This window comes from Molossus molossus, unplaced genomic scaffold (assembly GCF_014108415.1).
Source record: "Molossus molossus isolate mMolMol1 unplaced genomic scaffold, mMolMol1.p scaffold_m16_p_18, whole genome shotgun sequence".
In the NCBI taxonomy this organism is placed as follows: domain Eukaryota; kingdom Metazoa; phylum Chordata; class Mammalia; order Chiroptera; family Molossidae; genus Molossus; species Molossus molossus.
In genome coordinates, this window is record NW_023425353.1 from 3,012,714 (window position 1) to 3,028,322 (window position 15,609).

Here is a 15,609-nt window from a genome sequence, read left to right on the forward strand (position 1 = left end):
GCCTGGGAGTGTGACCCGAGGGCGCTGCTCCCAGCTGAGGCCGCTGCCGAGCTGCCAACCGTGGGCTCCCAGCCCCCGTCTCGCGCCTTCGCAAGCCTACCAGGATCGAGTCGGTGTTTCTGGTTATATAGTCCTCCAAGCTGCTTTTCTGTTGGTTTTTCCCGTCAATTTGTCTGTGTTATAGTTGTAATTCCAGTTTGGTTCTGGGAGACGGTCTGTGAAGCTTCTGTTCACTCCGCCGCCATTTTTTGTCCTCTCTATATACCTATTCTTATGCCAGTACCAGGCTGTTTTGATTGCAGTGGTCTTTGGTATCAGATATTGTAATACCTCCAACTTTGTTCTTCTTTCTTAAGATTGCTGTCACTATTCAGTGTCTCTTTTGGTTCCATACACATTTTTGCAATATTTGTTCTAGATCTGTGAAATATGCCACTGGTATTTTAGTAAGAATTGTACTGAATCTACAGATTGCTTTGGAGAGCATGGACATTGTATTGATGTTAATGCTTCATATCCATGAACATGGTATATGTTTCCACTTTTTTTTCCCCCCCTCAAATTCTTTCTTCAGTGTCTTATAATTTTCCAAGTACAGGTCTTTTACACCCTTGGTTAAATTTATTCCTAGGTATTTTATTCTTTTTGAAGCAATGTGATTAGGATTGTTTTTTAGTTTCCCTTTCTGATAGTTCATTATTGATATATAAACATTTAACTGATTTCTTGATATTTATTTTGTATCCTGCAACTTTACTGAATTCATTTATCAGTTCTAGTAGTTTTTTTATGGACTCTTTAGGCTTTTCTAAATATAGTATCATGGCATGTGAAAGTAATGTCAGTTTTACTTCTTCCTTTCCAATTTGGATCACTTTCATTTCTTCTTCTTGTCTGATTGCTGTGATTAAGACTTCCATTACTATATTGAACAAGAGTGGTGAAAGTGAACATTCCTGTCTTGTTCCCGATCTTAAGGGAAACACTTGTAGTTTTCGCACATTGAGTATGATGTTGGCTATGGGTTTGTCATATATGGCCTTTATTATGTTGAGGTATGTTCCCTCTATTCCCACTTTTCTGAGAGTTTTTATTATAAATGGGTGCTGGATTTTATCAAATGCTTTTTCTGCATCTACTAATATGATTATATGGTTTTTATCCTTCAGTTGTTTATGTGTGTGTCATGTTTACTATTTTGTGGATGTTGTACCAGCCTTGCACCTCCAGAATAAATCCCATTTGATCATGGTGTATGATCATTTTAATGTATTGCTGGATTCAGTTTGCTAATATTTTGTTGAGATTTTTAACATCTATATTCATCAGGATATTGACCTATAATTTTCTTTCTTTGTTGTGTTTTTATCTGGTTTTGGAATTAAGATAATGCTGGCCTCATAAAATGAACTTGGGAGTCTTCCTTCCTCTTGAATTTTTTGAAATAGTTTGAGAAGAGTAGGTGTTAGTTCTTCTTTGAATGTTTAGTAAAATTCACCTGTAAAGTTACCCAGTCCAGAGCTGCTAATTATTGGGAGTTTTTTGATTACTTCTTTAATTTCACTAGTTGTAATTTATCTATGCAGATTCTCTGATTTTTTCTGATACAGTTTTGGAAGGTTTTATGTTTCTAGAAAGTTATCCATTTCTTCCAGGTTGTTCAGTTTGTTGGCATGTAATTGTTTGTAATATTTTCTTATAATCATTTGCATTTATTTGATTTCTGTTGTGACTTCTCATCTTTCATTTCTGATTTTATTTATTTGGGTCCTCTCTCTTTTTTTCTTGATGAGTCTGGTTAAAGGTTTGTCAGTCTTGTTTATCATTTCAGAGAACCAGCTCTTGGTTTTATTGATCTTCTTCATTTTTTAAAGACTCTGTTCATTTATTTCTGCCCTGATCTTTATTATTTCCTCCTTCTATTCACCTTGCCCCCCCCACCCCAGTTCTTTTAAAGTGTAAAGTTAGATTATTTATTTGAGTTTTTCATTAATTGCTGAGGTAGGCCTGTAATGCTATGAATTTTTCTCTTTGGACTGTTTTTGCTGTGCCCCATAGATTTTAGGTTGTTTTTTTTCTCATTTTCATTTGTTGCAAGGTATCTTTTGATTTCATTCTCGATCGCATTGTTAACCCATTCACTGTTTTGTAACATGATATTTTGCCTCCATGACTGTATGTTTTTTTCAGTTTTTTTTTCTTCTTGTGGTTGATTTCTAGTTTCATACCACTATGGTCATAGAAGATGCTTGATATGATTTCCATCTTCTGAAATTTATTGAGACTTGTTTTGTGTCCTAACATGTGGTCTTAGCCTAGAAAATGTTCCATATGCACTTGAAAAGAATGTATATTTTGTTGCTTTGTGGTAAAATACTCTGTAGATATCAATTAAATTAATCTGATCTAGTGTGTCTTTTAAGGCCACAAATTCCTTGTTGATTTTCTGTCTGGAAGATCCATCCATTGATATCAATGAAATGTAAAAATATACTAATATAGCCCTGGCCGGTTTGGCTCAGCGGTTAGAGCGTCGGCCTGCGGTCCGGAGAGACCCGGGTTCGGTTCCCGCTAAGGGCATGTACCTCGGTTGCAGTTTGTCCCTGGCCCTGGTTAGTTGTGCGGGTGGCAGCCACTCGATGTGTCCCTTTCACATTGATGTTTCTCTCTCTCTCTCTCCCTCCTGCTCTATCTGAACAAAGAATGAAAAAGTGTCCTTGGGTGAGGATTAAAAAAATATATATATATATATATGTGTATATATACACTAATATTAATGTTTCACTGTCAATCTCTCCCTTTATGTCCATCTAGATTTGCTTTATATATTTAGGTCCTCCTAAGTTGGGTGTATAAATTTTTACCAGAATTATATCCTCTTGTTTGATTGATCCTTTTATCATTATGTAGTGTTCTTCTTGGTCTGATACTATAGCCTTTGTTTTAAAGTCCATTTTGTCAGATATAAAAATTGCTACCTCAGCTTTTTTTTTGTTTCCATTTGCACAAAATATCTTTTTCCATTCCTTTACTCTTAGTCTGTGTATGTCTTTCATGGGTCTCTTATAGATAGCATATATATGTGTCTTCCTTCCTTATCCATTCAGCTACCCTATGTCTTTTGATTGGAGGATTTAAGCCATTTAGATTTAAAGTGATTATTGATATTTTACTAAAATTATTGCCATTTTATTCTTTTAGTTTTGTTCCTTTTTTTTCCTTCTTCCTTTTCTTTCTTCTCCACTCCCTACCCCTCCTTCTTTTTCAAGAAAGCCCTTAAAAATTTCTTGTAATATTTATTTGGTGGTAACATACTATTTTAGCTTTTTCTTATCTTAGAAGTTATTTACTTCTCCTTCAATTTTAAATAGCTTTGTTGGGTAAAGTAGTCTTGGTTGTAGGTCCTTGCTTTTCATCACTTTAAATATTTAGGCCAATCTCGTTTGGTCTTAAATATTTCTTTTAGAGATCAGCTGATAGTTTTTATAGGTGCTCTCTTGCAGATAATTAACTGCTTTTCTCATGCTGCTTTTAAGATTCTCTCTCTGGCCCTGACCAGTTTGGCTCAGTGGTTGGAGCATTGGTCCATGGACCAAAGAGTTACAGGTTCAGTTCTGGCCAGGGGCACGTACCTTGGTTACAGTTCATCCTCAGTCCTGGTTGGGGTAATGCAGAAGACGACCGGTTGATGTGTCTCTCTCACATCAATGTTTCTCTCTCTCTCTCTCCCTTCCACTCTATCTAAAGATAAATGGAAAAAATATATATTTGGGCGAAGATTAAAAAATATAAGATTCTCTCTCTGTATTTAACCTTTGCCATTTTAGTTATGATGTTTATCTTTGGGTTCATCTTGTTTGGGAACTCTGCACTTCCTGGACTTGTATGTCTTTTTTTATCACCGGGTTAGGGAAGTTTTCAGAGGTTATTTCTTCAAAAAGGTTCTTGATCCTTTTCTCTCTCTCTTCTCCTTGTGGTATTTCTATGATGTGGGTGATGTTGTTATGTTTTCTCAAAGTTCTCTTAAACTATTCTCATTTTTAAAAATGTTATTTCTTTTTGTTGCTTTGATTGGGTTTTCTTTCCTACCATGCCTTCCAAATCTGTGGTTTGATCCTCTGCTTCATCCAACCTAGTTTTTATTCCATCTAGTGTATTCTTGATGTCCAGTATGAAATTTTTCATATTTGACTGGTTCTTTTTCATGATTTCTATATTTTTCCCCCTGAGGATGTAATTTTCACTAAGTTCTTTGAGCATCCTTATAACCATTACTTTAAACTCTATACCTGATAAATAGCTTACCTTCATTTCATCTAGTTCTTTTTCTGGAGATAAATCATGTTCTTTTATTTGGGGTCTGTTTCTTTGTCTCCCTATTTTTCCTGCCTCTTTGTTTTTGTTTATATGTGTTAGATAGATCTGCTATGACTCCCGGTCTTTGTGGGGCAGACTTATATAGTAGATGTCCTGTGGTACCCAGTGGTGCAGTCTCCTTGACCTCCTGAGCTGGGTACTCTAGGAATGTCTCTTGTGTGGGTTATGTGAGCCCTACTGTTGTAATTTAATCTTGATTGCTATTGGCCCATTAGTGCATGGGATCAACCCTCTGCTAGGATGAGTATGAGGCTCAACCTTGAGCATAACATGTGAGCTACTTTGCAGATGTTGACCAATTAAAAAATAAGAAAAATAAATACAAAAACAAAAAAGATAAAAAAGAAAAGGAAAGGAAATAATTTTTAAAAAAAGGAAAAGAAAAGAAGAAAAAATATAGAATGAGAAAAAAAAGAATAAAAAAAAAAAGGTGGAATTTCCCTCAGCAGAGTTTAGTGCCTGTTGTGATCTCCCTTTGGATATGCCATTTGTGAAGTTTGTTGGATTCTGCTCCAATGTTATCTGAAATTGGCCACTTGGTGTGTTGGTTCTGGGTCTCTTGAAAGTGACTCCAGTGCAGGCCAATGTCAGACATTGTCTATGCCTGTTCCTTGGCAGCCTGTTTGAAGCTACAAGCAATCCACATTTTGTGATTGCTTCTTCTGGGCTTGGCTGAGCAAAGGAAAGACCAAGCTACACTCCAAGGCCAGCTTTTAACAGTACCATGCCCAGGGATGGGTCAACAAATGTCCCAAGGCATCCTGGCATCTGCCTTTGCCTGCCTCTGCGTACCAGCTTTCTGTAAGGTTCAGTCGCTAAATGAACTTCTGGCATAATCATGAGGATGGGGTTAGTGGATCTCCCATGAGGGTGAGGTGCCATTTAGAGTTCAGGGAAGGTGGTGCATGTGGTTCCCTGCCCCAGAGCCACATGATGGAGTTTAACCCCGATTTTGCTCTATCCTTGGCAAAGTGCACCCAGCAGTCAGGTGGGTGAGGCCTCCGAAGCCCAGAGTGCAAGTCTGGCAGAAGCTTAAAGGATGGTTTTATTGGATTTCCCATGAGGGGGAAGTGCCAGTTAGGTTCATGGGAAATTGGAAGAAATGGCCCCACTCCAAAGCCAGTCATTTATCCCCCCTCTTAATCTACCCAGACTTCTAAACCCTGGCTTGTACTGCTGATTCCTCAGCAAGGCTGAATATCCACAGGGTGGGGTGAGAGATACTCCAGCGTGTGGAATAATTGCTTTCCCCCTGGCTGATGCCACTTGAAGGGGAATACAAAAAAAAAAAAAAAAAGTAGTGACTGTGGTATTGAAGGATGACTCAGTCTAGGGATCCTGGTGGCTCTCTTACAAGCCTTCTCTCCAGAGCCTCAAACCTGAAACCTGATTCTCCTCAGGCAACTCTAGTCTGCACCACCTTCCCTCTGCTGGAGCCTTGGGTGAATAGTTGCAAATGACATTTTGTGCATTGGCCATATTAGAGGGTACCTGTGTCTCCAGAAGACTCCATCTCTTCTTGTTGGACAGAAACCCACTGCTTTTCACAGCTGGATATTATGTGAGTGTTTCTTCCTAGCAATGGTGTTCTGGCTGGGGAGCCTGGCCTGGGGTTTGGGCTCCACACATTTCAGAGGGAACCCCTTGCAGCTGAGATATCCCTCGAGAACCTCAGCCACTGCCCATGGAAGCAGGGCCAACCCTTTTCACATCTCCACCCTTCCTACCAGTCTCAATGTGGCTTCTTCTGTAAATCCTTGATTATAAGACTCTTTGCTTGGTTATTCAGGGTGAGTGTTCTTTAATTTAGATGCATTTCCACTTTGGTCCTGGGAGGAAATGAGTGTAGTATCTTCCTAGTCTGCCACCATCTTGAAAGTCTTGATCTGACTGAAGCTTGAAATTTGAAGACTAAGTTGGGAAGAGTTGAGCATAGAATCATCAGGGCCTACTTTAGTAGTATGCTGGAGCTGGTTTGTGTTTTTTCAATTATCTATGCTTTTGAGGCTGTTTATATCTATTGTGGTTCTGTGGGAATCACTATCTAATGGTGTGCTACTACAGAAATCTTTCTAACTCCACATTCATTGGTAGCTTGAAATAAATCTTAGAGGGAGTATTTATTCCTTTGTAATTATCAAACATTATAAACCAGAGCTTGCTTTATTTTATAGTTGATCTTCTAGACTTAAGATGTTAACTTAAAATGTTAATAATACAGACTAACTTAAAAAGTGTATCATATCTGCAGAGGTTTCATTGTTATTACACAAGATTGAGGAAATATTTCTTCAGTATGTGAAAAGAATGATCTGATTCAGCAAAGAATTCATTCATATAATTAACAAAAGAATGAATTCAACTTTTCTATCTCTTCCTGGTCCAGTTTTGGGTGACTATGTGTTTCTAGAAATTTGTCCATTTCGCTTAGGTTGTCGAATTTGTTGCCATATAATTGTTCATAGTAGTTGTTAACTATCTTTTGTATTTCTGTGGTGTCAGTTGTTACTTCTCCTCTTTCATTTCTGATTTTGTGTATTTGGGTGCTCTCTCTTTGTTTCTTGGTGAGTCTAGCTAAGGGTCCATCAATCTTGTTTATCTTTTTGAAAAACCAGCTCTTTGTTTCATTGATCCTTTGAATTGTTTTTTTGGTCTCTATGCCATTTTTTCTGCTCTGATCTTTACTATTTCCTTCCTTCTACTTGCTCTTGGGTTTTCTTTTTGATTGCTCTCTAGTTCTTTAAGTTGTGAGATTAGATAGTCTATTAAAGATTTTTCTTGTTTTTTGAGGTAGGCCTGTAGTGCTATGAACTTCCCTGTCAGAACTGCTTTCGCTGCATCCCATAGATTTTGTGTTGTTGTGTGTTCATTTTCATTGGTTTCCAGGAAGTTTTTAATTTCTTCCTTGATCTCCTCGTTGACCCATTCATTGTTTAATAACATGCTATTTGGCTTCCATGTGTTGAAATGTCTTTGTATGTTCTTCTTGCTATTGATTTCTAGTTTCATGCCATTGTGATCTGAGAAGATGCTTGATATGATTTCAGTCTTCTTGAACTTGTAGAGACTTATCACCTCACACCTGTCAGAATGGCCACCATCAACAAATCATCAAACAACAAGTGTTGGGGAGGGTGTGGAGAAAAGGGGACTCTAGTACATTGCTGGTGGGAATGCAGACTGGCGCAGCCACTATGGAAAAAAGTATGATGTTACCTCAAAAAATTAAAAATTGAACTGCCACTTGACCCAGTGATCGCACTTCTAGGAATATACCCTAAGAAGCTTGAAACACCAACCAGAAAGAATATATGTACCCCCATGTTTGTAGCAGCACAATTTACAATAGCTAAGATCTGGAAACAGCCCAAGTGTCCATCATTAGACAAATAGATACAAAAGGTGTGGTACATATACACAATGGAGTACCATGCAGCTGTAAGAAAGAAAGATCTCTTATCCTTTGAGACTTCATGGAGGGACCTGGAAAGTATCATCCTAAGTGAAACAAGCCAAACAGAAAAAAACAAGTATCATATCATCTCACTTATTTGTGGAATATAATGAACATAACAGTCTGAGGAATGGGGTAGTCCCAGAGACGTGGAGGTGGGGTACAGACTGACAATCCCCAGTTGAGGGGATGGTGGGGGAGAGATAAACCACAGAACTTATATGCATGTATACATGAACAGTGGACATGGACAACAAACTGGCGACAGGGCGGGGAGGGAGGGGGAGGGGGGAATCAGTGGAGGAAAAAGGAGAAACATCTGTAACAAAAATTAATTAGTAAAAAAGAAAAAAAAGGAGGAGAAAAAAATAAATAAATAAAAGTCATTATATAAATTATATTAAAAATGATATGAAAACAATTCTATGGTATATGATTAAATTAAAAAATAGATAATATGGGCATAAATGGTGATGGAAGGAGACTTGACTTGGGATGGTGAACACAATACAATATGCAGTTGATGTATTATAGAACTGTATACCTGAAACCTATATAATTTTATTAAGCAATGTCACCCCAAAACATTCAATAAAAAAGAAAAACACATAGTATCTAATGAAAAAAAAAAGAATGAATTCAAACATATATCTTCATTATATCACTCCTGTCTTACTCTTTAATGTAAAGGAAACTATCAATCACTAAGCACAGCAAAAATATACTCATTTGTTAGTTGCAGCCATAAGTTAGCTATGGATTCAAGTTTGGCAAAAAATGATAAAAACATTCTGTGAGAATCAACTGGCTATATAAAATTTACAACATGAATATTATATATTTTATTATTATTTGTAAACTGTGTGCTGTGCATTCTTTATAACAATAAAATAGATCTATTTATAAATATTTAACATATAATTATATGTATATAAAATATAAATTATACAAATTTAAATATATATATATTTGGAGAACTGTTTGTCAAACAGCATACCAGTAGGTATATGTGAGTCAAGAGAGAAAATTGGTGAAAAGTGCTGCCAATTCCTATGTTGGTCAACTGCTTAAACACTACTACTCATTTCCTTACACAGAAAACGTTAGACAAGGACTAGGTTTCATGGGTGGGGATGGGAAGGCAGTGTCATGGGTTAGCTTGGGTGATACTGAGTTTGAAGAGAGACTACATGGTTAGGTAGTCAGATGGATCTAAAACTTTGGATATCAGAAGATAATTCTAAGCTGGAGACATCATTGGGGTGATACCTGTGAAAATCAATTAATTGAAGACTTGGGAGTGGATGAAGCTATTCTGAGTGTTTCTTCCAAATTAATTTCTGAAGTAGAGTTTGGAGGCATTTATATAAAAGTGGTAATTACTGGATATTCTAGTTCTGACTGGCAACTTAAGAGTATACATTAATAGTACACAGAGCTAAATAATTTCCTCTAAGAATATTGGAGATTTCCATCAGGTATATACAGTTCCATGACCAAAGACATGTCCTCCTTTACTAGAAAAGTATGTCTAACTTAGTTCAGTCGGTAGTGTTAATAATATAGATTACTGTTGGGAGCCTGTGATGAGTCAGAGATTGTGAAGGGTGCCATGTGTAAGTGATCTTGAGTTGCTCACTTATTAGTTACCAGTGATTCTGAATACTGTTAGTAGGATTAATTAAATACTAATTGATTTGAAATGTGGGAGTCAAATCCTCAAAAAAAGGAGCTTCATTTTAGGGCTCTATATTATCTCAAAAAAAAAGAATGATAGACTTCCACTTCTGGGAAGATGAGATTTTCCCCATTTTTCTTACTTAATTACAGCTAAAAGCCCTGGCCACTATATATAATGTGTATGTTATAAGTCTGAACAGTAGAGAAAAGAAAGCAGAGCAACTAGGGACTATAAGGCCCAAGAACAAGGTAGAGGTGAATGTACTTGGTTTGCTTTTTGCTTCATATTTCTCAGACTTGGAGCTGAAGAAGACAGCAATCCAGAAACACCAATGGGCACAGATAAAAAAAGAAAAAAAACCTACTCTCTCTAGTCGAAGAATCATGAAAGGAGCAACCTAAAAATATAGAAAACAACACTACTCCAACCAAACACCACAGAAAAAATGTGGTTCCACCCCAACCACACCAGCAATGAGTAAGCGGGGAACCTGAATTCCCACCCTGTTGGGCTGTAACAAGGCTCACAACACCACTGCCAAATTGGTGTCAAGATGATGTCAGAGAAACCCAAGTAAAGAGCTCAGACTTTCACATGCACCAAGCAGTAGTGACACACTTCTCCCTCTACTAGTCCCCCAGGGTGCTGGTGGAGCCCACCAGCAGAGCCTGGGTTTCAATACCACCCAGCAATAATGTGGGCCTCACCACCACCTCTGGTGTCAACAGAGGCTTAATAAGGAGCCTGGATTTCTACCTCCAGTTGACAGTAAGAAACACTGCTTCCTTCCTTCTCTTGCTGGAGCTGTACCAGAAAAAAGTAAGCTAAAACAGAGGTTTAAATAAGATTTAGAGTGTCATACATAATATAAAAATGTCCAAATTTCAATGGAAAATCACTTGTTATACTAAGAACCAAGAAGCTCTAAATCAGAATGAAAGGAGACAATTAATAGATGTGAATGCCAAGATGGCAGAGATGTTAAATTGATTAAATTATCAGATGAAGATTTTTTTATTTTATTTTATTTTTTTATCCTCACTCAAGGACATTTTTTCATTTTTTGTTCAGATAGAGTAGGAGGGAGAGAGAGAGAGAAACATCAACGTGAAAGGGACACATCGAGTGGCTGCCACCCACATGACCCAACCAGGACCGGGGACAAACTGAAACCGAGGTACATGCCCTGAGCAGGAACCGAACCCCGGTCTCTCTGGACCGCAGGCCAATGCTCTAACAGCTAAGCCAAACCAGCCAGGGCTCAAACAAAGATTTTTAAAGCAGCCATAATAAAAATGTTCAAATGAGTAATTAAAAACATGCTTGCAACAAATGAAAAAGATGGAATATTTTAGAAAATAAATAGAAAGCATCAGTAAAAATAGAAGATAATGAGAAGATCCAAGTGGAAGTTTTACAACTAAAAATGCAATAGCCAACATAAAAAGACCAGTGAATGTATGCAAAAGCAAATTGTAGGAAACAGAGAAAAAAAATCAATAAATGGTGAGACAGAACAACAAAGATCACCCAATCTGAAGAACAGGGAAAAAATATGCTAAAAAAATTTGAGAGTCTCAGGGTCCTGTGTGACTATAACAAAAAATATAAAATTCATGTCATCAAAGTCTGAGAAGAAGGGTATAAAGGGAATGATTTAAAAAATACTAAAAAATATTATGGCTAAACCCTTCCAAATTTGCCAAGATGTGTAAAATTACAGTTTCAAGAAGCCAAGTGAATTCCAAATAGGATAAACACCAAGAAATCAGTGCTCAGGCACCTCATAATTAAAATGAAAGCTAAAGACAAAGAAAAAACCTTGAAAGCAGTGTAGAGAAAACAACACCTTCCTTACAGTGAGAAAACAATTTAAATTGTTTATACATAATGTTTTATATAAAATAACATATAATATAAACAATATATATATAATTGTTATATATAATAGTTATAAATAATGTTATAAAATTATAATGTTATAGAAAATTATATATATGTATACATATATAAAATTGTATAATATCCAGAACTTTTAGCTGTACTTAAGTGAGAGAAATAGAGAATACCACATCTTACCAGAAGTGGAAATCCATAATTCTTTTTAAGAAGGTAATATAAAGCCCTCAAGTAAAGCTTCTGTTGTTGAAGATATGACTTCCATATTTCTCACCAGAAATCATGACAGTCAGAAAGAAGTAGCGCCATATTTTATAGGTGCGGAAAGAAAAACAACAACAAAAAACAGTAATGCAGAATCCTGCATCCAATGAAAACATTCTTTAAGAATAAAAGAGAATCAAGACGTTTTTAAATAAAGGAAAACTAACAGATATGTTGCCAGCAGATGTTCTCTAAAAGAATGGCTAAAGGAAGTTCTCCAAACAGAAAGGAAATGATAAAAGTAGGAACCTTGGGACATTAGGAAGAAAGAACACAAAAAGCAAAAATACTAGTAAATACAATAGACTTTCCTTCTCCTTTTGAGTTTTCTAAGTTATGTTTGATGGTTGGAACAATAATAATAATAACAATACTGTCTGATTTGGTTCTAAATGCATGTAGAGGAAATACTTACTACAATTCTATTATAAATAAAGGTAAAGAAAAGTTCATAAAGGGATGTAAGGTTTCTCTATTTTACTCAAATTGTGAAATGACAATGCCAGTAGGCTGTGATAATTTTTGTAAACATGATATAATATTTAGAGCAATGACTTAAAAATCTCAACAAAGAAATATGCTCAAAACACTAGAGATAAACAAAAATGGGACCTGAAAATGTTCACTTAACTTAAAAGAAGGCAGGAAAAAGAAAACAGAGAAATGAAAAACAAAAAGAACAAACACAAAACAAAAAATAAAATGGCAGACTTAATCCTAACACATCAATATTATTTAAATGTACATGATTTAAATATATTAATTAAAAGACAGAGAACAAATACTCCAAAATGTTATATGAAACCAAAAAGACCCTAAATACTCTCAGGAATCTTGAGAAAGAAGATCAAAGTAGATACCAGATATCAGGTTATACTACAAAGGCATAGTAATCAAAACAGCCTGGCACTGGCACAAGAACAGGCATATAGATCAATGGAACAGAACAGAGAACCCAGAAATTGACCCAAGACAATATGCTCAATTAGTATTTGACAAAGGTGACAAGAACATACAATGGAGTAAAGGCAGCCTCTTTAATAAATGGTGTTGGGAAAATTGGACAGCTACATGGAAAAAAAAAAAAATGAAAGTAGACCACCAACGCACACCACATACAAGAATAAACTCAAAATAGATAAAAGGCTCTCCTGGCCGATGTGGCTTGGTGGAATGAATGTCATCCCATGGACTGAGAGGTCCTAGTTTGATTCTCTGTCAGGGCACATGCCTGGGTTCCAGGCTCTATCCCCAGTAGGTGGCAAGCAGGAGGCAGCTGACAGATGTTTTGCTCTTACATGGATGTTTCTATCTCTCCCTTCCTTCCTCTCTCTCTAAAAAAAATTAAAAAATTAAAAAAGATAAAAGGCTTAAATGTAAGTTGTGAAACCATAAAAATCCTATAAGAAAAAGCAGGCAGCAAAATATCAGATATGTCATATAGCAGAATTTTCACCAATACATCACCAAGGGCAAGAGAAACAAACAAACAAACAAACAAATAACAACAACAACAAATAAATAAAAAACAAATGGGACTACTTCAAACCAAAAAGCTTCTGCACAGCAAAAGAAACCAGCATCAAAATGAAAAGGGAATCACTGTATAGGAGAACATATTTTCCAATGCTACAGCTGTTAAAGGGTTAATTTCCAAAATATATAAAGTGCTCATACAACTCAACATAAGGAAGACAAACAATCCAATTTAAAAATGGACAGAGGCCCTGGCCGGTTTGGCTCAGCGGTTAGAGCGTCGGCCTGCGGTCCGGAGAGACCCGGGTTCGGTTCCCGCTAAGGGCACGTACCTCGGTTGCAGTTTGTCCTCGGCCCTGGTTGGTCGTGCGGGTGGCAGCCACTCGATGTGTCCCTTCACGTCGATGTTTCTCTCTCTCTCTCTCTCCCTCCCACTCTATCTGTACAAAAAATGGAAAAATATCCTCGAGTGAGGATAAAAAAAATGGACAGAGGAGCAGAATAAACATTTCTTCAAAGAGGACATACAAAGCCATTGCACATTGCCAAGAGACATATGAAAAAATGCTCCACATCACTAATCATCAGAGAGATGCAAATTAATTATGTAGTTTCATTTCATTCAATTCAATGTATTTTAATTTCCTTTGATACTTCCTCTTTGACCATTAAATTATTTAGATGTGTGTTGTTCAATTTCTAAGTGTACAGAATTGGTTTTTTTTTATCTTTCTTTTATTGATTTCTAGTTTGATTCCTCTGTGGCCAGAAAATACACTCTGTATGACTTCAGTTGTTTAAATTTGTTTTAGGACTAAGGATATGACTCACTTTAGAATATCTTTCTTGGATACTTAAAAACAATGTGCATTCTGCTGTTGTTTGATGGAGAGTTCTACACATAACAATTAGAAGTTGGTAGATTGTGTTGAGTTCCTCTATGTCCTTGTGGATTTTCTGTCTTGTCCTATTAACTGTGAAGATAAGGATACAGATATCCTTATCTTATGCACACATGTAAGTATACATAAGTGTGTGTGCATTTATATACTTTTTTATTTCTCCTTTAGATTATTTCAGCTTTTTTAAAATTTTATTTTTTATTCTCACCTGAGGATATTTTTGCATTTATCTTTAGATAGAGCTGGAGGAGAGAGGAAGAGAAACGTCGATGTGAGAGAGACACATTGACTGGCTGCCACCCACACTACCCCAAATGAGGCTGAGGACAAACTGCAACCGAGGTACATGCCCTTAGGGGGAACCGAAACCGGGGCTGTCTGGTCTGCTGGCTGACACTCTAACTACTGAGCCAAACCGGCCAGGGCAGTTCTTTCAGCTTTTGCATCACATATTTGTAGCTCTGTTGTTTAATTTATGCACTTTGGTGGATTGGTCTTTTTATCATTATATAACGTCTCCTTTCTCTCTCTAGCACATCCTTCAATCTGAAGTCTGTTTTAATCTGACACACAGACAACTATTTCTGCTTTCCTTGGATTAGTGTTTGTATTATGTATGTATAATATTTGAAATTTATTTTTTAATATTTTATGTCTATCTCTCTTTTTTTCTATGTATTCATTTGTTTTTTATTTTTACTGTTGAGAGTACTACAGATGTCCTCCCGCCTTGCCTTTCTCCCCCATTGCTCCTCCTGCCCTGTTCCCGCCCCACCCAGACCTTCACCATCCCGTTGTCTATGTCCATGAGCAATACATATATTCATATACGTGCTTTGGTTAATCTCTTCCTGACCCACCACACCCCTTCCCTCTGAGAGTCATCAGTTTGTTCCATGTTTCCATGCCTCTGGTTCTATTTTATTCATGAGTTTATTTTGTTCATCAGATTCCACATATAAGTGAGATCATGTGATATTTGTTTTTCTTTGAGTGGCTTACTTCATTTAGCATAATTATTTCCAGGTCCCTCCATGCTTTTGCAAAGGGTAAGAGATCCTTTCATTTTACAGCTGCATAGTACTCCATTATGTAAATTACCACAGCTTTTTTATCCATTCATCTACTCATGGACACTTGGACCATTTCCAGATCTTAGCGATTGTAAATAATGCTGATATGAACATAGGAGTGCATATATTTTTTCTATTGGTGTTTCAGGCTTTTTAGAATATATTCCTAGAAGTGGGATCACTGGGTCAAATTGCAATTCCATTTTTAATTTTTTGAAGAAACACCATAGTGTTTTCCATAGTGGCTGCACCAGTCTGCATTCTCTCCAGCAGTGCTAGAGTCCCCTTTTCTCCACACCCTCACCAGCACTTATTGTTTTATGATTTGTTAATGGCAGCAGCTAAAAAGTGTTGAGTGAAAAATTTTTAGTACTAAATCCTTATATTAGAAAAGGAAAAAAGTCTCAAATCAATAATCTAAACCTCTATCTCAAGGATCTAGAAAAAGAAGAGCAAAATAAGACCAAGGTAAGGAGAAAGAAG